Genomic DNA, 22,170 nt, shown 5'->3' with positions numbered 1-22,170 from the left:
TGAGCTATTTTTATTTATTTATTTTTTGAGACAGGGTCTCACTCTGACACCCAGGCTGGAGTGCAGTGGCACAATCATGGCTCACTGCAGCCCCAGCTTCCTGGTGTCAAGGGATCCTTCCACCTCAGCTGCCTGAGTAGCTGGAACCATAGGTGGGCAGCATCAAACTCAGCTAATTTTGAATATTTTTGTGGAAATGGGATCTCACTATGTTGCCCAGGATGGTTTCAAATTCTTAGGCTCAGGTGATCCTCCTGCCTCAGCTTCCCAAAGTGCTGGGATTCCAGGCATGGGCCAGTGCACCTGGCCTGTTTCTTCAGCTAAAGAAGATACTATATTTCTTCATCTCTATGGTATTTTCAGAAAACAGCCAGCAGCATTGTCATTCATCCTACCAACTCTAGGACCAGATTTATTTTTCCTAAAAGACAGATCTAGCGAGGTATAATATCTGTCAACACTGATAGACAAAATGGGAGACTATCAAACAGAAATAACTATAAGTCAACATCAACCTGTTTCAGAAAAGTCAATACAAAGTCACTGACAGACACTGTCACCAGGACTTTTTGCTTGTTTTGAGGGCTATTGACGCTTGCTCAGTAATATCAAGATTCGTAGCAAATGTTATGGTAAAAATTTTACTGGAGAAGTTATCCAGAAACACATATTTCTATCCTTATCCTGCCATTATATGATTTTCAATAAGTCAGCTAATACCTCGGACATCAGTACTTTCATCCAGGGGCGTGAAGTCCTTTCATCTCTGTGAGAGCCACTTGCAGAGGCCGTGAGGCACAAGGAGTCTCTCATTTATTCCTCTGCTACTCATTTTTACATTTGTGCCAATTTTTTCTTTTTGCCTTTGTCTCTGATCACTTTCACTGGGAGTGACATGGAGAATGATACCAAGGGGAGTCAGGAGACCCACACTCGTGCTCCATCTAGGATAAGCTTCTTGTGGGAACATCTTTTTCTGCCAGCCCAGCTGCTTTGAGCACAAACTGACTCAGTAAGACTATGTTATTTAATCCTGTAAATTGGTTAATACCATTAACCCACACTGCACGCATGGATTATGAAGTTAGGGAAATGAAAAAAAAAAATTCGACAGTCTAATGACCACCAGCACAATGAATGATTTATATACACGGATGCTACATTTTCTAACTACTGAACTCATTTTCAAATGATCTTAAAGTGCTCTCTCAGAAAGCCTTCCCATGCTTACCCACTCTCACCCGTCCTCTGTAGCCCTTTAGAATTTCTGCTCATGTTCCCCTGGATACAACTCATCACCTCAGAAGAGAAGAACTTCTCTTTCTGTCTCTTGCTCTAAGATTTTTTAGATTACATTGTATGACTCTAATCTCAATAATTTCTTCAAAATGTCTTTACTGTCTAGTAGTTTTAAAATTGATGCTCACGTGCTGCTCCATTGGACAGATGACATAAGAAGGCACTGACATTATTTTTCATTTGTCCTAGCACATTTAAATCCATATAAAGCTTACACATTAATATTTAAGACATGCAAATTAGTTCTTTCAAATATACTTTACCAGTGGAAAGCAGAAGCAGTAAATTAAGTGACTTGATAGCTGATGTGAAATAGATGAACCAGATGTATAGAATTACTGTGAAACTCTAGCATATTACCTTCTGGAAATTATTTTGTAATGATAACCAAATGAGACAACATATTGTATAATTTATCCTTTTCTTCATACATTCCCTAATTTAGTCTCTAACAGTATTCAGTCCTTATTAGTTTCTTATTCAATTCAATATGCATGTATTAGTTTTCTATTCTTAATATTCTGTTAGAATAATAAATATATTCATGCTTATGTTCTCCTTTAATGACCTTATGATCCCAGTGGTCATATAAAATTTACATGCATTACCTAGTTGAGAAGAAATATAAAGCAATGATTAAATGCTAAAATAATGAGTAAAAATTAGAAATGGGATGTGATTTCATGGAGAGGGAAATCAGTGTAAGCAGGTTGAAAGAGCAAGCTAGAATTTCATAAGGAAAGATTAGTGAAATTTGCATGGAAAGTTTACATCCCTCTTTCCCCAACATAGACTCAAGTGATAATGTCTTATGAATGTTTTTCCTCTTTTGACAATCAGGAGGTATCTGTGTTCCTCTCATTTTTTGCTCCTTATTTTCAATTACAGATTTTTATTTCTTCACTTATGGATTGTCAAACCTGCTAAGTTCTCCTGAATCATGTATCTTACTTGCTGTAGCATGACCCTTGTGTACTGCCAATAGTATAATTTTCCTTACATGCCATATTAGTTCACTTTCACACTGCTGATGAAGACATACCCGAGACTGGGCAATTTACAAAAGAAAGAGGTTTATTGGACTTACAGTTCCACATGACTGGGGTGGCCTCACAATCATGGCAGAAGGTGAAAGGCATGACTCACATGGTGGCAGACAGGAGAAGTAAATTTGTTCAGGGAAACTCCCCCTTATAGAACCATGAGATCTCATGAGACTTATTCACTATCACAAGAACAGCACACGAAAGGTCTGCCTCCATGATTCAGTTACCTCCCACTGGGTCCCTCCAACAACATGTGGGAATTCAAGATGAGATTTGGGTGGGGACACAGACAACCCATATTATTCTGCCCCTGACCCCTCCCAAATCTCATCCTCACATTTCAAAACCAATCATGCCCTCCCAACAGGCCACCAAAGTCTTATCTCAGCATTAACTCAAAAGTCCACGTCCGAAGTCTCATCTGAGACAAGGCAAGTTCCTTCTGCATATGAGCCTGTATAATCAAAAGCAAGTTGGTTACCTCCTAGATACAATGAGGTACAGGCATTGAGTAAATATAGCTGTTCCAAATGGGAGAAACTGGTCAAAACAAAGGGGCTCCAAGCCCTGTGCAAGTCCGAAATCCAGCAGGGCAGTCAAATCTTAAAGCTTGAAAATGATCTCCAGGTCATGCTGATGCAAGAGATGGGTTCTAATGGTATTGGGCAGCTCCACTCCTGTGGTTTTGCAAGGCACAGCCTCCCTCCAGCTGCATTCATGGGCTGGCGTTGAGTGTCTGTGGCTTTTCCAGGTGCGCAGTGCAAGCTGACAGTGGATCTACCATTCTGTGTTCTGGAGGATGGTGGCCCTCTTCTCACAGCTCCACTAGGTGGTGCCCCAGTAGAGACTCTGTGGGGGCTCCAACCCCACATTTCCCTTCTGCACCACCCTAGCAGAGGTTCTCCATGAGAGCCTGCAGCAAGCTTCTGCCTGGACATTCGGGCATTTTCATACATACTTTGAAATCTAGGCAGAGACTTCCAAACCCCAATTCTTGACTTTTGTGCACTGGCAGGCTTAACATCACATGGAAGTTGCCAAGGCTTGAGGGTTGCACACTCTGAAGCCATGGCCTGAGCTATACATTGGCCCCTTTCAGCTACAGCTGGAGTGACTGGGACACACGGCACCAAGGCCCTAGATTGCACACAGCATGGGAACCCTGGGCCCAGCCCACAAAACCACTTTTTCCTCCTAGGCCTCCAGACTTGTGATGGGAGGGGCTGCCATGAAGACCTCTGACATGCCCTGGAGACATTTTCCTCATTGTCTTGGCAATTAACATTCAGCTCCTCATTACTTATGCAAATTTCTGCAGCTGGCTTGGATTTCTCAGAAAATGGAATTTTCTTTTCTATTGCATTGTCAGGCTGTGCATTTTCCAAACTTTTATGCTTTGCTTCCCTTATAAACCGAATGCCTTTAACAGCACCCAAGTCACCTCTTGAATGCTTTGCTGCTTAGAAATTTCTTCCACCATATACCCTAAATCATCTCTCTCAAGTTTAAAGTTCCACAAATCTCTATGGCAGGGGCAAAATGCTGCCAGTCTCTTTGCTAAAACATAACAAGTGTCATCTTTGCTCCAGTTGCCAATAAGTTCCTCATCTCCATCTGAGACCACCTCAGCCTGGATTTCACTGTCCATATCATTATTAGCATTTTGATCAAAGCCATTCAACAAGTCTCTATGGAGTTTCAAACTTTCCTGCATTTTCCTGTCTTCTTCTGAGCCCTACCAAACTGTTCCACCCTCTGCTTGTTACCCAGTTCCAAAGTCGCTTCCACGTTTTCGGGTATCTTTTCAGCAGTGCCACACTCCTGCTACCAATTTACTGTGTTAGTTTGTTTTCATGCTGCTGATAAAGACATACCTGAGACTGGGCAATTTACAAAAGAAAGGTTTATTGGACTTACAGTGCCATGTTGCTGGGGAGACCTCATAATCATGGCAGAAGGTGAAAGGGACATCTCACATGGTGGCAGACAAGATAAGAGAAATCTTTTGCAGGGAAACTCCCTCTTGTAGAACCCTCAGATCTTGTGAGACTTATTCACTATCACAAGAACAGCACAGGAAAGACCTGCCCACATGATTCAATTGCCTCCCACCGGATCCCTCCCACAACATATGGGAATTCAAATGAGATTTGGGTGGGGACACAGCCAAACCACATCTTACGCTATTATTTATTTATATTTAATTATCTTTTTTATTCCAACTTTTATTTTAGATTCAGAGAACACATGTGCAGGTTTGCTACCTGGGTGTATTACACAATGCTGAGGCTTGATATATGAATGATCTTGTCACCCACCTATGAGCATAGTATCCAATAGTTAAATTCTCCCCTCTCTAGTAGTCCCCAGCTTCTATGTTTGCCATCTTTGTGTCCATGTGTATCCATTGTTTAGCTCCCACTTATAAGTGAGAATATGTGGTATTTGGTTTTCTGTTCCTTCATTAATTTGCCTAGGATTAGGGCTCCAGCTGCATCTGTATTGCTGCAAAGGACACAAATTCATCCTTTTTATTAATACATAATATTCCATGGTGAATTTCTACCGCATTTGCTTTATCCCATCCACCGTCAATGGGCACTTAGGTTGATTCTATGTCTTTGCTATTGTGAATAGTGCTCATGCAACCTTTTGCAATTTATCTTGTAAGAGACCTTTCAGCAGTACCTATTTTCTCAAAAATGTCCAGACCCTCGTAAATGAAGTTATGCAAGATAAAGCTCATGTAAACCTCAAACAACCTTCAACATATGTATTACATTTGTGTTTCGCAAATAAAGACAGTGAATAGATGATTAGCAGGGAGTTTAGTATGATGGAGGACGCAAGATGAAGACAACTGAAGCATTCTTTATATCGTATTACATCATATAAAAAGGTCGTATCAGTTCACATAAAATATTCCAAAGAATGATGCAACTAATAAAAACTTAATATAAGGAATCAACAATATAAGGAATCAACAGGGAAATTGGCTCTCAGTGCAAATGAGAAAAATAATATGTTCACAACTTTGGCTCTAAGGAAATGATTCTGATTATGGGCTGAGAGAGAATGAGACAAGCAAATTTGAACACTCAGGACACAATTATTAACCTAAGACTTTTTACCATGTTGCTATACTACCAAAGACTAATTTCCCCAGGATTAACACACAGTTATTATAAAGGGGAAAAAAAGCAGTTTAAGAAAGAATGGCGAGAAACTTCTAGAAAGGGAAAAATGTTTTTATCAGGTATGTAAGATGGGTGGTGCTCTTCCCTTGCATAATATCCAGGCTGGCAGGATGTGCATAGGCAAGATGAGAAAGTTTCTTTGGGAGTTCTAAGCTTGCTTCTCCTGTGGTTTTAGGATCATCTAGATCTGCCCCTCAGAAAATGCAGGGAATCATGATACTACTTTAGTGTTCTTAAAAATAAAATCAAAGCATCTTAAAAACTCTACAGGAATGATTATCTGAGGGAAACAGAAAACAACCAACATTGGCTTCTGCAAAATCCTAGGGCACATGTTATGGTCTAAGCAGATTGCTACGTAACATTGCTTCAGTAAAATCTGTGAATCAAGAAATTTGTTGGCAGTATGAGAGTTGATGGATTACAGCTTTCAGTTCATGTACTCTACACTGAGAACTCATCTTCCTTTTCCTTTGTAAGTGTGTGTTACGTCTTCAGGTGTGATGTAACACTAAAGTCTGGGCTTCAGCTGATCCCCTAATGTACTGTATAGTCAGGTAACCAGTAACCACAGTACATTATAAATTCATAGACCAAGATGATCAGAGATCTGTAAAAAAAAAAATTAAAAACAGTAATTGTTTTATAAAAGGTCTATCTAAACAAATATTTTAATAGACTATCATGAAATAAAAATAAAATAAATATACTAAATATCTGTTGTATTACTTCCATTTGATAATGGAGTGCTTCTTTGCATGCCCCAATTTATGTTTTAATGGATCTGATAATTTTAGTTCCTTCTGGGAATCACAGGCTGCATGGTCACTTAAAGCAGTGGTCCCCAATCTTTGTGGCACCAGGGTGTGGTTTTGTGAAACACAATTTTTCCATGAATGGGGGTCAAGGGAAATGGTTTGGGGGTGATTCAGGTGCATTACATTTTTTGTGCATTTTATTTCTATTATTATTACATTGTGATATATAATGAAATAATTATACAACTCACCATAATGGAGAATCAGTGGGAGCCCTGAGTTTGTTTTCCCACAACCAGATGGTTCCATCTCAGGGTGATGGGAGACAGTGACAGATCATCAGGCATTAGATTCTCATAAGGAGCATGCAGTGTAGCTCCTTTGCATGTGCATTTTGAGAGGGTTTGCACTTCTGTGAGAATCTAATGCTGCCACTGATCTGACAGGAAGTGGAGCTCGGGAGGTAATGCGAGCAGTGGAGAGTGACTGGAAATTCAGATGAAGCTTCGCTCACTCACCTGCTGCTCACCTCTTGCTCTGCAGCCCAGTTCCTAACAAGTCATAGGCCAGCACCAGTCCATGGCCCAGGAGATGGGGAGCCCTGACTCACAGGGCACTATGTTGGGGCACATGGTACCTACCAGGGTTCAGTGTGGAGCCAGAAGAGCTGTGTCTCAAAAGAGGAGTTATGTTTGCTAGAGAAAATGATTTTACTCCAAGCAAGATGTTTGTTTTTTTTTTTCTTTTCGTTTAGAAATTTTTAAACATAACCATACTGCATCTTCATTTTCCACACTCATACTGAATTTCATTGGCCCCATTTTGGCTAGGTGCAGAATCTTCTCTTGTTCTGGGCCCCATTTTAAATTGGAAGTCTATGGAGTGTTCAGTAATTTTATTAGAAATGAACATTAAAATGTGGCATATATTACCTTAAGAGTGTTAAAGGGTCCCACAAACGTGTCCTTCTCTTAGTGTTAACAGTGGCAGAAATATTTTCTTTACTTTAAAGGTAATATTGCAATATGTCTCAAATATTGGACCTTAGAAGTTGCACTAGGGTGGCAGATCTTTCCATTCTTGTGAAGGCTATTTCTAATCGCCTTTTTAAGTCCAATTTTACTGAAGTATAATTGACAAAAAGCATATATTTAAGATGTACAACTTGATATTTTAATATCTATGTATAGTGAAATAATCACCATAATTAAGCTAATTAAGACACTCATCATCTTACATAGTTACCTTTTGTGTGAGTGTGGTGAGAACACCTAAGATCTTAACAAATTTCAAGTATACATTACAGTATTATTGACTATAGTCAAATTGTTGTACATTAGAGCTCCAGCATTTATTCTTTTTTTTTTTTTTTTTTTTTTTTTTTATGAAACAGAGTCAGCTCTGTTGTCCAGACTGGAGTGTGGCGTGATCTCTGCTCACTGCAACCTCTGCTTCCCAGGTTCAAGTGATTCTTGTGCCTCAGTCACCCAAGTGGCTGGGATTACAGGCGTGCACCACCACACCCAGCTAAATTTTGTATTTTTTAGTAGACACGGGTTTTCACTATGTTGGCCAGGCTGATCTCGAACTCCTGGCCTCAAGTGTTCCACCCACCTCAGCCTCCCAAAGTGCTGGGATTACAGGTGTGAGCCACTGCACCTGGCCTTATTCATCTTCTATAACAGAAATTTTTAACCCTTTGACCAATATGCTCCCATTTCTCTCTCCCGCCAGCACCTCGCAGCAACCATTCTCCTCCCTGTTTCTATGAGTTTGACTCTTTTGCATTTTACATATAAGTGAGATCATGCATTATTTGTCTTTCTGTATCTGGCTTGTTTCACTTAACATAATGTCCTCTGGTTCATTCACATTATCACAAATGGCAGGATTTTCCCTTTTTAAGACGGAATAATATTCTATTGTGTGTGTATATACAAATGAATGAATAATATCTTATTGTGTGTGTACACAAATGAATAAATAAGGAAAATGTTGTGTGTGTGTGTGTGTGTGTGTATGAATGGAAGCACAAAAATTCTAAATAGCCAAAACGATCTTGAGTAATAACAAAGCTAGAGGCACCACAATTATTGATTTCAGAATATATTACAAAGCTTTAATAATCTAAACAGTGTGGAACTGGCATAAAAACAATGGAACAGAATAGAGAGTGAGAAATAAATGCACACATCTATGGTCAACTGATGTTTGACAATGGTGCTGAGAACACACAACGGAGAAAGGATAGTCTTCAATAAGTGGTCTGGGAAAACTGCATATCTACATGCATAAATTGCACCCTTATCTTTTGTGTATGAACCCACATCACATACAAAAATAAACTCAAAATGGATTAAAGGCTTAAATGTATTAATTTCAACCAGAGCAGACTTCAGTGCAAGGAAAATTATCAAGGATAAAGTTAATAGATAGTACTAAAATCATCAATTCCCCAAGAAGACATAATACTTAATGTGTATGTACCTAGTAAAATCTCAAAATACATGAGACAGAAACTGAAAGAACTGAAAGAAATACATGAGGAAGAAACTGACAGAAACTGAAAGAGGGAGATATATAAATGCACCCCTCTGTTAGTAGTGGATGGGAGCGAATCACGATCCTCAATTTCAAACTCCATAATCCTGACTGTTGAAATCCCAGAAGATCAAAATCCTTAAATGAAGTCTAGAAAATTATAATTCTGAAATATCAAAATCCCAAAAATATAATTCTGGAAAAAATACCTTAAAAATTTTTTAAAAAGATATTTATTTACATTTTTAAAGAGGATTTATTTAAGAAACATAAAAATATGACAGAACATGTTATAGGCCAGTTTATGCAATAAAATAGGCAATAATATACATATTTTTGCAAGCATAAACACTCAAGTATGCTAATGACAGTTGCATGGGTATAACAATTTTGAACTGACAAGTTGTCTTCAGAAAGAAATAGGTCAAAAAGCAAAATGTATAAATGCATGTCACTATGGTTGATAATTGTGTGTACACCAAAACTTATAACTTCAGTTATATGAAATATTGTAATGGACAACCTAAGTCTTTTGGCAAGATCAAGCAAAAACCCTGGGGATGACACATTGCATCATTATACCAGTCACCCAAGGAGCTATGACCTCAAGAAATATTATCTTTCATAAATGCAGATGTGCAAAAGGACCTCTTGTAATTTACTGAGGAAGTTTCAATATTTTTATGCATACTCACAATGCTTAAACATGAAGTCAATGTTGTCATAATGCACGTTCACAAACTCAAATTTGCAAAAAATGCATAAAATAAATTAGAACTATTTAAAAGTCTTTACACAATTTATTCCTCCAGTACTGGGAAAGAAGATTAAGTACACAGTATAGTGATTGTAAAAAATAATGCTGACAATATAAAATAGTGGAAAAAGCTAAAACAAGAAAAACAAAGGAGAAAAAAATGCAAAAAAAAACCCTAAAAAGAATATTTGACCTATGAAAAAGTGTATTACAGGACTAAGTTGTGGGCAGTTGCATAGAGGTAGTCCATAAAATCTGGCCAACTTTCATTATCATTAACTATTTTTGAAGTCTTGGATCATGATAAATAGCTGCTTTTGTTCTTTTAAAGCATGGCTCTCCTTGGAGACTATGTTCACATTCATCATCTACATGGCATTGGTCTTTTTGAAATTCTTCTGTGATTCTATATACTTTGACATGAGAACTCCCAATTAAATGTTTCTATTTTCGTGGCATGCTTCTTTGTTGTTCTGGTTATGCTAAAATTCATTCGGCGTGTACTCACATGCTGACCATGAATTTCTCAGCAAAAATACTGGTGAATGAACAGCAATTCCATTCCATAAGTGTCATCTGATCTACTGTACTTATAATTATTTTCAAACTAGTTGTTAACTTTGCTGACTTCTTCAGACAAATGTGTTTTTAATTCATTAAAAGCTTCTGGGATTTCATCAGCTGGGTGAAATGCCAATGCAGACAAATGATGTATTTTTAAACAAAAGCTTTTATTGGGTCTGTATCACGTGGCCAGTCCACTCATCTGAGTTTTCCACCAAATGCAAATAAAGACAATACCAAGGTAATAATTTTGCCTAACATGATGCAACTTTCAGGATGCAACTATCCTGCATACATCTGAACATGCACTGATCTCTTCCCCAGAATTCAGGTTTTCATCACTCAGAATTTTAATATATTAAGATTGTGATTTTTGGGATTTTAGACATCAGCTATTTTAGGCATTGGAGATTTTGATCTTTTGGCATTTCAACATTTGAAATTATGGTGTTTGGGATTTTTGTCTTTTGAGATTATAATCCAAATCTATAACGGACAGTTCCAGCAGGCAGAAAATTAGTAGGAATACAGTTGAACTGAATAGCACCGTGAATCAACTGGACCTAACTGAAATGTACAGATTACTTCATCTAGCAATAGGAGAACACATATTTTTAAGTTCACATAAAACATTCAACAAAGTAGACCATATTCAGAGCCACAAAACACACCTTACCAAATATAAAAGAATAGAAATTATACAAAGTATGCTGTCATGCCACAGTGGAATTAAGCTAGTTATCAATAACAGAAAGACATCAGGAAAACCCCAATAATTGGAAATTTTAACAAAACCTTTCATAAAAAAATGCCTGGGTCAAAGAAATCTCAAGAGATATTTACAATATTGTTAAAATAAAAATACAATTTATATAAAAACTTGTGTGATGAAATAAAGCAGTGCTTAAAGAGAAATTTATAGCATTGAATGCATACATTAGAAAAGAAGAAAGAAAATCAAGAATCCAGGCTTCCACATAAGTTTCCATTTCGAGGAACTAAAAAGGAAAAGCAAATTAGTGCTAAGAACAAAAAAGGCAATAATAAACAGAGCAAAAATCAATGAAATTGAAAACAGAAAAATCAATAGAGAAGATCAGTACAATTGATAACCCTCTAGCCAGGTTAACTAAGAAACAAAGAAAGAAGACATAAATTACTAATACAGAGTTGAAGGAGTGGCCATTATCATTGATCCCATGGACATTAACAGGATAATAAAGGAACATTTTGAACAACTCTATGCTTACAAATATGATGAACTAGATAATGTAGAACTATTCTTTGAAAGGCACAATCCATCAAAATTCACAAAAGGTAAAATAGATAATCTGAATAAGCTGATATCAAATAAATTGAGTCAAGAATTAATAACTTTCCCGAAGAAAAAGTATAAGGCCCAGATGGGTTCACTGGTGAATTCTAAACATTCAGGGAATAAATTATTCCAATTCCATACAATCTGTTCCAGGAAATGAAAAGCAGACTGACTATTCCCCAACTAATTCTAGGAGTCCAGTACTACCTTAATACCAAAACTAGACAAACACATTACAGGTAGGGAAAACCACAGAGCGATACCACTGAAGAACATATGTGCAAATGTCCTCAACAAAATATTACCAAATAGAGTTTTATAATGTATACTGATCATAATACTGATATTACAATGATCATAATACATTATGATCAAGTGGAATTTTTTCTGGTATGCAAGATTGAGTCAACATTCAAAAATCAATTAATGTAATCCATCAAATAAACAGGCTAAAGAAGAAGAATCTATAATTGTATCAATTGATGCAAAGAGAGGAATTGACAAATTTTAACACACATTCATTATAAAGAAAATCTCTAAGCAAAGTAAGGATAGGGTAGAACTTTCTCAACTTTATAAAAAAGATCTACAAATAACCTACAGGTAACATACATCATACTAAGAAACTAAATGCTTTACACTAAAATCAGGAACATGGCAAGTGTGTCTCTTTTACCACTTCTGTTCAACGTTGTATGGTAAGCCCTTGCTAACGCATTAAGAAAAGAAAAGGAAATAAAAAGTATACAGATTGGGGAAGAAGGAATAAAATTATTTTTCTTCACAGATGACATGATTATTCATGTAGAAAATCCCCCCAAATTAGCAAAAATACTCCTGAAATTAATAAATTATATAGCAAGGTTGTGTTGTAGGATATAAGGTTAACATACATATTGCTTTCTTACACTAGAAATGAGCAATTGGAATTTGAAATTAAAAAATATTATTCCATTTACATTAGCACTGCAAAATAAGTACTTAGGTACACAACTAACAAAATAGGTACAAGATTTATGTAAGGGGAAGTGAAAATATTTGATGAAAGAAATCAAAGATCTAAATAATGGAGAGATATTCCATGTACATAGGAAGACTCACTTATTGTCAAGATTTCAGGTACTTCCAAATTTACTGATAAGTTCAATACAACCTCAATCAAATTTTAGCAAGTTATTTGTGGATATGGCAAACTGATTTTACAGTTTATATTGAAAGACAAAAGACACAGAGTAGCCGCACAGCGTTGAAAAAGAGGAATAAAGATGAATGAATGATACTATCTGATATGGTTTGGTTGTGTCCCCACCCAAAATTTTACCTTGAATTGTAATCCCCATAATCCCCACCTGTCAAGGGAAAGACCAGGTGGCAGTAATTGAATCATGGGGGCGGTTTCCTCCGTGCTGTTCTTGTGATAATGAGTGGATTCTCACGAGATCTGATGGTTTTATAGTTTTTGGTAGTTCCTCCTGTGTTCATTCTCCTTCCTGCTGCTTGTGAAGAAGGTACCTTTCTTCCCTTTTGCCTTCTGCCATGTTTGTAAGTTTCCTGAGGCCTCCTTAGCCATGCTGAGCTGCGAATCAATTAAACTTCTTTCTCTTATAAATTACCCAATCTTGGGCAGTTCTTTATAGCCGTGTGAAAACAGACTAATACACTATCCAACTTCAAGCCTTTTTATAAAGCTGCAGTAATTACAGCTGTGTCGTATTGGCCAAAGAATAGATAAATAGATCAAAAGAATAGAACAGAGAGCCCCTAAAAAATTCCAAGCAATTATAGTCAACTGATCTTAGACAAAGGAGCAGTGAAAATTTAGTGGAAAAAAAGGCTAATATTTTCAGTAAATGATGCTTGGATAACTGAACATGCAAAAATACAAAAAAACAAAACAAAACAAAAAAACAAAAACCCCACAAAAAACCCCAAACCTGAACAGAGATATTATATTTTATGCAGTTAACTCAGATGGATCATAGACTTACATGTTAAGTGCAAAATTTTAAAACCCCTAATGGAAAACAGAACACTTTATAGGTGACCTTGTGATTGGCAATGCCTTTTTGGATTAAAAGAATAATCCATTGGAAAACAAATTGATAAGTTGAACTTCATTAAAACTGAAGTTTAAAAAAATGAAAAGATAAGCCATAGACTAGAATAAGTATATTACAAAACAAATATGAAAAATAACTTGTGGAAAATATACAAGTAACTCTTAATACTCAACAATGAGCAAAAACAAAAACATTAAAAAAGTGAACAAAATATGTGAAGAGACACCTCACCAAAGGAGATATACAGATGGCAAGAAAGCACATGGAAATATTCTCAACATCATCTGTCATCAGAAAATTTCATATTTAAATAAGAATGAAATACTCTTGTACACCTATTAAAATGGTGAAAATTTAAAACGCCACCGACAAAACTAAATACTGGTAAGGATATGGAGCAACAGGAACTCTCCTTTATTGCAGGTGGGAATACAAATGGTACAGCCACTTTGGTAGACAGTTTGGAAATTTCCTATAAAACTAAGTGCATACTTCCCACATAATCCAGCATATTGCTTTCCTTGGTATTTACCCAAATGAGTTAAAGACATGCTAACCCAAAACCTATATACAAATGTTTATAGTATCTGTATTCATAATTGTTAAACCTCAGAAGTATCTAAGATGTATTTCAATAGGTGAGTGGAAAAACAAACTATGGTACTGATAGAGTTTGGATATTGTTCCTTCTAAGTCTCATTTTAAAATGGAATTCCCAGTGTTGGAGGTGGGGAGTGGTAGGAGGTAACTGAATAATGAGGCAGATTTCTCATGAATGGCTTAGTGCTATCTCCTTGGTGCTGTCCTCATGGTAATGAGAGAGTTCTCATAAGACCTGGTTTTTAAAAGTGTGTGACACCTCCCCGCTGTTGCTGCTACTCTCATCATTGAGATGTCTGCTCACCCTTCACCTTCTGTCATGATTGTAAGCCTCCTGAGGCTCTCATCAGAAGCAGACACTAGCACTTCTCTTCTTGTGCTGTCTGCAGAACTATGCACCAATCAAACCTCTTTTCTTTATAAATTACCCAGTCTCAGGAATTTCTTTATAGCAATGCAAGAACAGCATAATACAGGCATATCCAGAAAATGGAATATTCAGTGATAAAAAGTAATGAGTTACCAAGCCACAAAAAGACATGGAAGAACCTTAGTTAGTATAGCATATTTCTCACAAAGGAGCCATTCTTAAAGGGCTATATACTGTATGATCTCAACTAAATAATCTGGAAAAGGCAAAACTATCGAGCTACTAAAAAGATTACCGGTTCCAGGAGTTTTGGAGGAGGGAGAATGAGATAAATAGGTAGAGCACAGGGGATTTTTAGGGCAGTGAAACTATTCTATATGCTGTAATATTGGATACATGACATTATACATTTGTTAAAACCTTTAGAATGTGCAACACAGTGGACCGTAATGTAAGCTATAAGCTATATTTAACGTTAATATACAAATATTGACCAACCAGTTGTAATAACTACCACACATAAGGCATGATATTAATTATAGGGGACACGATTTGTGTGGAGAGGGTTTAGAGAGTATATGTAACTCTTAGCTTAGCACTTAATTTTTCTGTAAACTTAAAATTACACTAAAAATGACATCCATTAATTTATTAATAGATAAAAGGAAATTGGTAGATAAAAGGAAATTAATAGATAAAAGGAAATCAATAGATAAAGGGAAATTGAGATATTAGAACACCAGATTAAATCTGCTATTACTATTGGAGTTTATAATAAAGAGAATACTTTAAAAAATAAATGCTTCAGCTGATGACTATAGAAAAGCCACCTTTACTGATTGTACCATGATTAGCATAATAAGTGTTGCTCAGTCTTGTTTCACAAATCCAAAGAACTGCTTACCAACATGAAAGGTAGGCAATGTTGGTTCATACCTCTTGTTTCATATCTCTTGTTGTTTCATATCTCTTGTTGTCACCACAACCCATCTTAAGATAAATTGAATATTACCTAAGATCCCCTACAGGTGATTCAATCTTGTCATATTGGTAATTACCATAACCCATGAATAAATGTAAAGTTAGAGCCAGGCTTAGAACTCTTGCCTTCCAGACCATTTAAACATTTCCAATTGTATTTCATTCACTTGGTCGTACCATACAGCTTGAAATATACTTTATAATTGTCTATCTATTTTCCTTCCTTCCTTCCTTCCTTCCTTCCTTCCTTCCTTCCTTCCTTCCTTCCTTCCTTCCTTCCTTCCTTCCTTCCTTCCCCCCTCCCTCCCTCCCTCCCTTCTTTTTCTTTCTCATTGAAGTTTTCCACAATGTTTTCTTGTTTACTTTTCTGAATTATTCCCAAAAGGAATTTAGTCATTTATTTGATTGTCCTCATAATCAGTGAAGTAGAAACACATTGCTCTACATTACTAAAGTTCTGGTTTCTCTTGGAAGATTTTTCTCATAATATTGATTTTAATCTACCGTTTTCAGATGCTATCAGGTAATGATAGGATTTACATATGTCCTGATTGATCAGCGAATAGTAATGTGTTGATGTAACTTTCTGTTGGATACTATACTCACTTCCTGGGTGATGGGTTCAATCATACACCAAATTTCAGCATAACATGATATAACCATGTAACAAACCTGCACATGTACCCCCTGAATCTAAAACAACAGTTGAAATTATAAAATAATAAGTATTTTATCTCCACATAATCCTATTTCTGACTTTTGAAAAGATGTCATTATTTTAAACAAAAAATTAGATATTCTCATGTAGCTATCCTGTATCCTAACAAGACTACTTAATATAGGAAGATGGGTATACCCAGGAAATTTGTTCCCATTTTCAGGGCCAAAATTTAGGTAATTTTCATTCTTAAATGAAGCCTCTTCTTGTGGACTTTTTCTGAGTTGTATTGTGCAAGCAAACCACATCTCATAAAGGTAGATCAACTGAATCAAAATTCTCTCCTCATTCATATGGTCCTCTTTTTCTGCAGTGCTCTGTATAAGGCACCCTTCACCTGAGCATTCCGCAGGCTGTAGATGAGGGGGTTCAGCAATGGGTTGAAAAGGCTGTAAAACAAGGTGAGGATTTTCTCCTGCTCCTGTCGTCGACTGTTATCTGGGACCAGGTAAACCACCATGTCTATGCCAAAGTAGAGCCCAACCACACAGAGGTGGGAGGAGCAGGTGGAAAAGGCTTTTTTGCAGCCCTCCTTTGACTGTATCTTCAGGATGGCCAAGAGGATGCGCATATAGGAGATCAGCATCAAGGAAAGGGGCCTGACTTAGACAAACACACGACCAGCAAAGACAAAAATTTCATTAATCCAGGTGTCTGTACAGGCCAGTTTGAGGACAGATAGAATTTCACAGAAGAAGCGGTTCACCTCCTGGGGTCCACAGAAGGGCAGCCTTAGAAGGAGTATTAGATTTATGAGGGCCAGGGAAAATCCACATGCCCAGGAAGTAACAGCCAGGACTGTGCACACTCTCCAGTTCATGATAATGTAATGCAGGGGATGGCAGATCGTCACAAACCTATCATAGGACATCACCACCAAAATCAGGCACTCTGCAGCAGCAAAAGTCAAATACAAAGCCTTCTGCCTAATGGCAAGAGATGAAGGAGATAATTTTTTTGTGTGTTGCCCTAGGTTTTTCAGCATGTTGAGCAAACTGCTGGAAGCATAGGATATGTCAATGACAGCCAAGTGTAAGAGGAAGAAGTACATGGGGGTGCGTAGTCTGGGATCCACACAGATGAGCCCCAAGATCATGCCATTTGCTAGCAGGCTGAAGAGATATAACAGGGAGAAGATCCAGAAGAGGCGTACTTGCATCTCCACACTGAGCTGGAATCCAACCAGGATGAATTCTGTGACCCATGACTGGTTGTCCCCCATTCCTTAATGACACTTTGTAGAGGACCAGAGTGTGATGAAAGATCAGGGTTGGAGAATCAAAGAGAATGAGTTATTTATTTCAAAATGAGCTCAGAGGAAGCATATATATATTTGTGCCTACTTAACTCACCTTTCCCCCCTTGCGTTTCTTTCTGTTTTTGTTTTTACCTTTTTACTGTAAAGTAATTCAAACCTTCAGATAAGTGTCAAGAATTAGAAACAGTTCTCTCATACACATTTCATCTAGATTCAACAATTGTTAATAATTTTTTCATATTTACTTGTTCCCTTTTCGTCTATATTAATATATATATATTTTTATGGGACACTTAAGACTAGTGTGTATCTATGATACCAGTTTATCCCTCAGCTCTCTATTTTATCCAAGAACAAAGGGATTCACTTATCTAACCACAGTACCATTATCAAAATCAGGAAATGTGATCTTGACATAATATTGTTTTCTAAACAGAGCATCTTCTGTCCTTCCTGTCCAAGATGTGATGCAACAGCCCATAGTATAGTTAATCTATTCTGATCAGAGATAGCTACCCAGACACTCTCTCTCTATCTAGACATTAAAAATTTTGAAAAGTACAAACAAGTTGTTTCACAGAATGTTCTCAGAATGGGTTTTCTATTGACCCTCCATATTTTTATCCAGACTTTAGATTTTTAACAGGAAATGAATCTATATGTCCATCTCAATGTCTTTTATTAGTAGGCAGATAATGTTAATTTGCTCCAATATTCAAAAGCTAATGTGGATCATTTGGTTGAGGTGATGCATCCTATCTCCATTATAAAATTATCCTTTTTTCTAGTATAATTTCTGGGAAATATATTAAAACTAATATATACACATCTTGTTTTTATTAAATTCTCAGCCACTCATTAAAGCATCTATTGATTATCTTACCTGACTCCATTATAAGTAATGATGGTTGCAAAATGTGTCATTCTAACTCCCTCATTCCTTTTATGTTTATTAGTTGGCTTTACTGTGAGAATGAGCTTGAGCTGTCTGCCTATCTATTTGCCTGTCTGTCTTCTTTCTCCTTCCTTCCTTCCTTCCTTCCTTCCTTCCTTCCTTCCTTCCTTCCTTCCTTCCTTCCTTCTTTCTTTCTTTCTCTCTCTCTTTTCCTTCCTTCCTTCCTTTCTCTCTCTCTCCCTCCCTCCCTTCCTTCCTTCCTTCCTTCCTTCCTTCCTTCCTTCCTTCCTTCCTTCCTTCCTTCCTTCCTTTCTTTCCTTCTTTCTTTCTTTCTTTCTTCTTTCTTTTTTTCCTTTCTTTCTTTCCTTTTTTCTCTTTCTTCCTTTCTCTCTCTCCCTTTCTTTTTCTTTCTTTCTTTCTTTTCTTTTCTTTCTTCTTCTTTCATTCTTTTTCTTTCTTTCTAGTTATTTGTCAATCAATTAATGTGGACACATGGAATTTTTAATTTAATGAATTATAACCATTACTGTCTAGCAAACTAACAAAAAATCAGATATATCACCCTGGAAGAAACTACTTAATGGTAAAAAGCCTCTGCCTTAGCAATCAGGGCATCATACTCTCATTCACCTTTCCTATGACGTTGTCCTACGTGTAGCTTTTCAGCTTTGTCATGCTGACTCTGAGAAGTTAATTGGCCGTTGGTTAATTGGTCATTAGTCCTGTTTTAATATACTTCGGTCAAACCTGGGATAAAGTCCACTAATTACAGCTTTATGGGACATTTTACTATTTCTTACTGCCCAGGATCTAGATGTTTTCTGTGAAAGTCATTATCTCAAAACCCACTATTCAGGATTTCCTTCCTAGACATCCTTTTACCTATATAATTAAGAGCAAATTATGTGTCTTTTATTTTGCATCTGTTATTTTATTCTTAATTTCAGTTCGTGGCCCAAGAACAGCTCCGGTTTCCTAGATAAGTGACATCTGGAATGACTTGATTTTTCAGACTCACGTCATCCATTATACAGAGATATCTTTACCTATACAGTCATTACAGTTTAAACAACATTTTAATATAATCAATGCCATAGCTTTAAAATACATAATATTACATAACTGTGGTGTTACTTTTATTGCTCATAGTCAAAGTATATTTTCTACAGAACTAATATATGCCCAGATAAATATGAATTATTTCTTTTACAATGATGGATGTAATTTAATTCATGCTTATTACTGACATTATTTTTTGTGTTCATGAAAGTGGGATGGATTTAACAATATAAATATTTTGGAAAATATTGTATATCACTTTGGAGAATACCAGGCATAGGTAAATGTAAATTAGGAGGCAGGCATATTTGAAGCTAAAAATTGCATCTGGATTATTCAAAAATGCTAGTGTTGTTACTGTGCTTATCAACTACCTCACTGTATAATCCACAGGGGTGCTCAGAGAGCAGCAGAGACACAGGGCTTCTCAACTTGGGGGATTCTTCTGTTTGTCTACAACCAGCTACCATAGAAAGGAAGGTGATAGCCTGTTTCCTTACATTTCATTGAAGGTCTAGGTAATCAGCCTATAAAGAGAGTCTTCTAGGGAATTAGAGTAGATTCTTATAAGGAAGCTCTTCAGACACCTGTTAAGTGTATACAGGTTTGTCAGTAAAAACTGTGAAATGAGTTATATTCCTATTCTGAAGATATGTTGCATGCTCAAGATAAAATTAAAAAGGAAGAGGGATTTGATACTAAGTGTCATTCATTTGAGCTGATATGCCTTCTGTAACCAGTTGTAAAAGTCTTATGGATGGGTTGTAAGTGTTAAACATCTTTATGGTCCTGATAATAACTAAAATAGTATTAGTTGAAACAGGAAAATAGAAAATACTAAACAGATTGTTATATTTTCTTGAAAAATACATACACTAGTTTCTTCTATTTGTCAGTTTCTATCAATTACCAAGACATGATTTTAACTTTACTAGGAAACGTTCACACTTAGAAGTTAATCATTTGAAAATGGGTTTATTAAAATGCGATGAATAATCCACATAATTTGATAGACATTATTTCTATAGGCTATACTTGAATAAACTTAGACAAATGAACTGTATTATATCTGCAGAGAAAACTGACAATACATAAAAGTTAATGTCTTATACTTGCTTTGAATGTTGCATGTAAGAAGACAGTTTCAGGATAATTGCTTTATTGGAAAGTTAGTTTATAAGAAAGTAAAATAAAGTAAAAAGAGACCTTGAAGACCTTGAAGGCAATGTTGAGAACTTTTGCAAAATATCAGCCTAAGAGAGGCCTACATTTTATGGCAGTGGTATCTTAAGAGCAATGGCTCAAACACAAATGAGAGACAGTGTTAGATCTGTAAATATGAACACATTTTGGGAGGTTTATATAAATGTGCATGAAGTTCGTAACATGAATTTTTGCTACAACTAAAGAAAATTCCTGTAATATAAAAATGATATAGTAACATCTTAACTTTTTAGTTTAATTATTTCTGTCTCTGAATTATTAAATCCTTTCTCTCCATTGCCATCATTTTTATTTCACTGTTAAAAAATAAACATGAAAATAATAGTGAAGAAAGAGCAAAACTTTTTAGAAGGTATAGCACTGAAATCTAGGAGAAAAAGTTAAGGTACCTAAATAAATTTTTTCCTTCCAAATAGAGCCAATGAAATAGTAGAAATGCAGAAAACAATAGTATGCAGGGTCAGTATGTACAATACTCCCCCCCGGACAGTCCTGTAACTGAGCTAGGGTGCTTTATCCTATTTCTTCAACTCTGATCAGAAGAATTGGCACTCATTCTACTCTATTTTGTGGTAGGATAAATCCCATATCACACACAGTAATTTCTGAGTTGAATAATTTTTGACATTGAGAGTAATGGTTTAGAAAATTTCAAAAAGAAACAATTATATTGCAAACTTACCTCTTACACTGTTTCTGCAAGGGAAAGAATTAACTGCAGTTGCTACCAGAATTTTGTTTTCCAGTAACAGAAGTTTCTCTGAATATCTTCATTTGTGCTAGATTACATATTTATATAATCTATATAATAAATATATATTATCTATATATAATTCTCTATCTCTGTCTGCCTGTCTATCTAATTCTTTCTCTCTGTCTCTGTCTCTCTCTCTCTCTCACTCTCTCTAGTATCTAAGATCCTTTTATCCTTTTGGCTTATCCAAAATATCCCTATCCAGAGGCATTGCCTGCATTTGAAGCCTCTCTTACTTTTAGTTGCCTTCTTAATCAATAGAGTTGGGCCAGTTTAGATGACCACCATCCATCCACACTGGGAGGTGATGGTGAGACAGTTGCTAAGCAGTCAGAAGGCTCCTGGCCATAGCATAGCAGGCAGAACCTCCCGGAGCTGGGTGGGAGTGGGGTGCATCTATGTTTCTATTTCATCTACCTGGTACACAAACTTTGAGTTAGAAAGAACTTAGGATATGCCACCCAGGAGTGTCATTCCTCTCTGCATAGCCGTGAGGATTTTTGCTGCCACTCTGTCCTACTTTAGCTATGCTGAAAACCACCTCACAGTGCAAATAAATCTCTTCTGCATAAGAAGGTATAAGCACTAGATATTCCTCAGGGGTAAACTTTGAACTAGAATAAACACTACATAGATGAGTGATGTGCTATAAGAAATTCTAGCTGACTCCAGAGGAACAAATCCCAGATTCAGCAGCATATACTCCACTTGATGATGCTATCAAAATAGAGTATGAAGCTCTAAATTAAACCTCAAGGAGCAAGGGTTTTA

General features: G+C 36.5%; 2 pseudogenes; one reads left to right on the top strand and one right to left on the bottom strand.

Moving 5' to 3' along the window:
* Nucleotides 1-22,170, top strand: part of LOC103227160 (olfactory receptor 2A14-like) — a 150,155-nt pseudogene that overhangs the window by 84,536 nt on the left and 43,449 nt on the right.
* On the bottom strand, nt 16,411-17,783 carry LOC103227157 (olfactory receptor 2A2-like; annotated as a pseudogene).

The sequence above is a fragment of the Chlorocebus sabaeus genome, chromosome 21 (genome assembly GCF_047675955.1).
Source record: "Chlorocebus sabaeus isolate Y175 chromosome 21, mChlSab1.0.hap1, whole genome shotgun sequence".
In the NCBI taxonomy this organism is placed as follows: domain Eukaryota; kingdom Metazoa; phylum Chordata; class Mammalia; order Primates; family Cercopithecidae; genus Chlorocebus; species Chlorocebus sabaeus.
The sequence above is the reverse complement of the archived record's forward strand: the minus strand, read 5'-3'. Positions and strand labels throughout refer to the sequence as shown.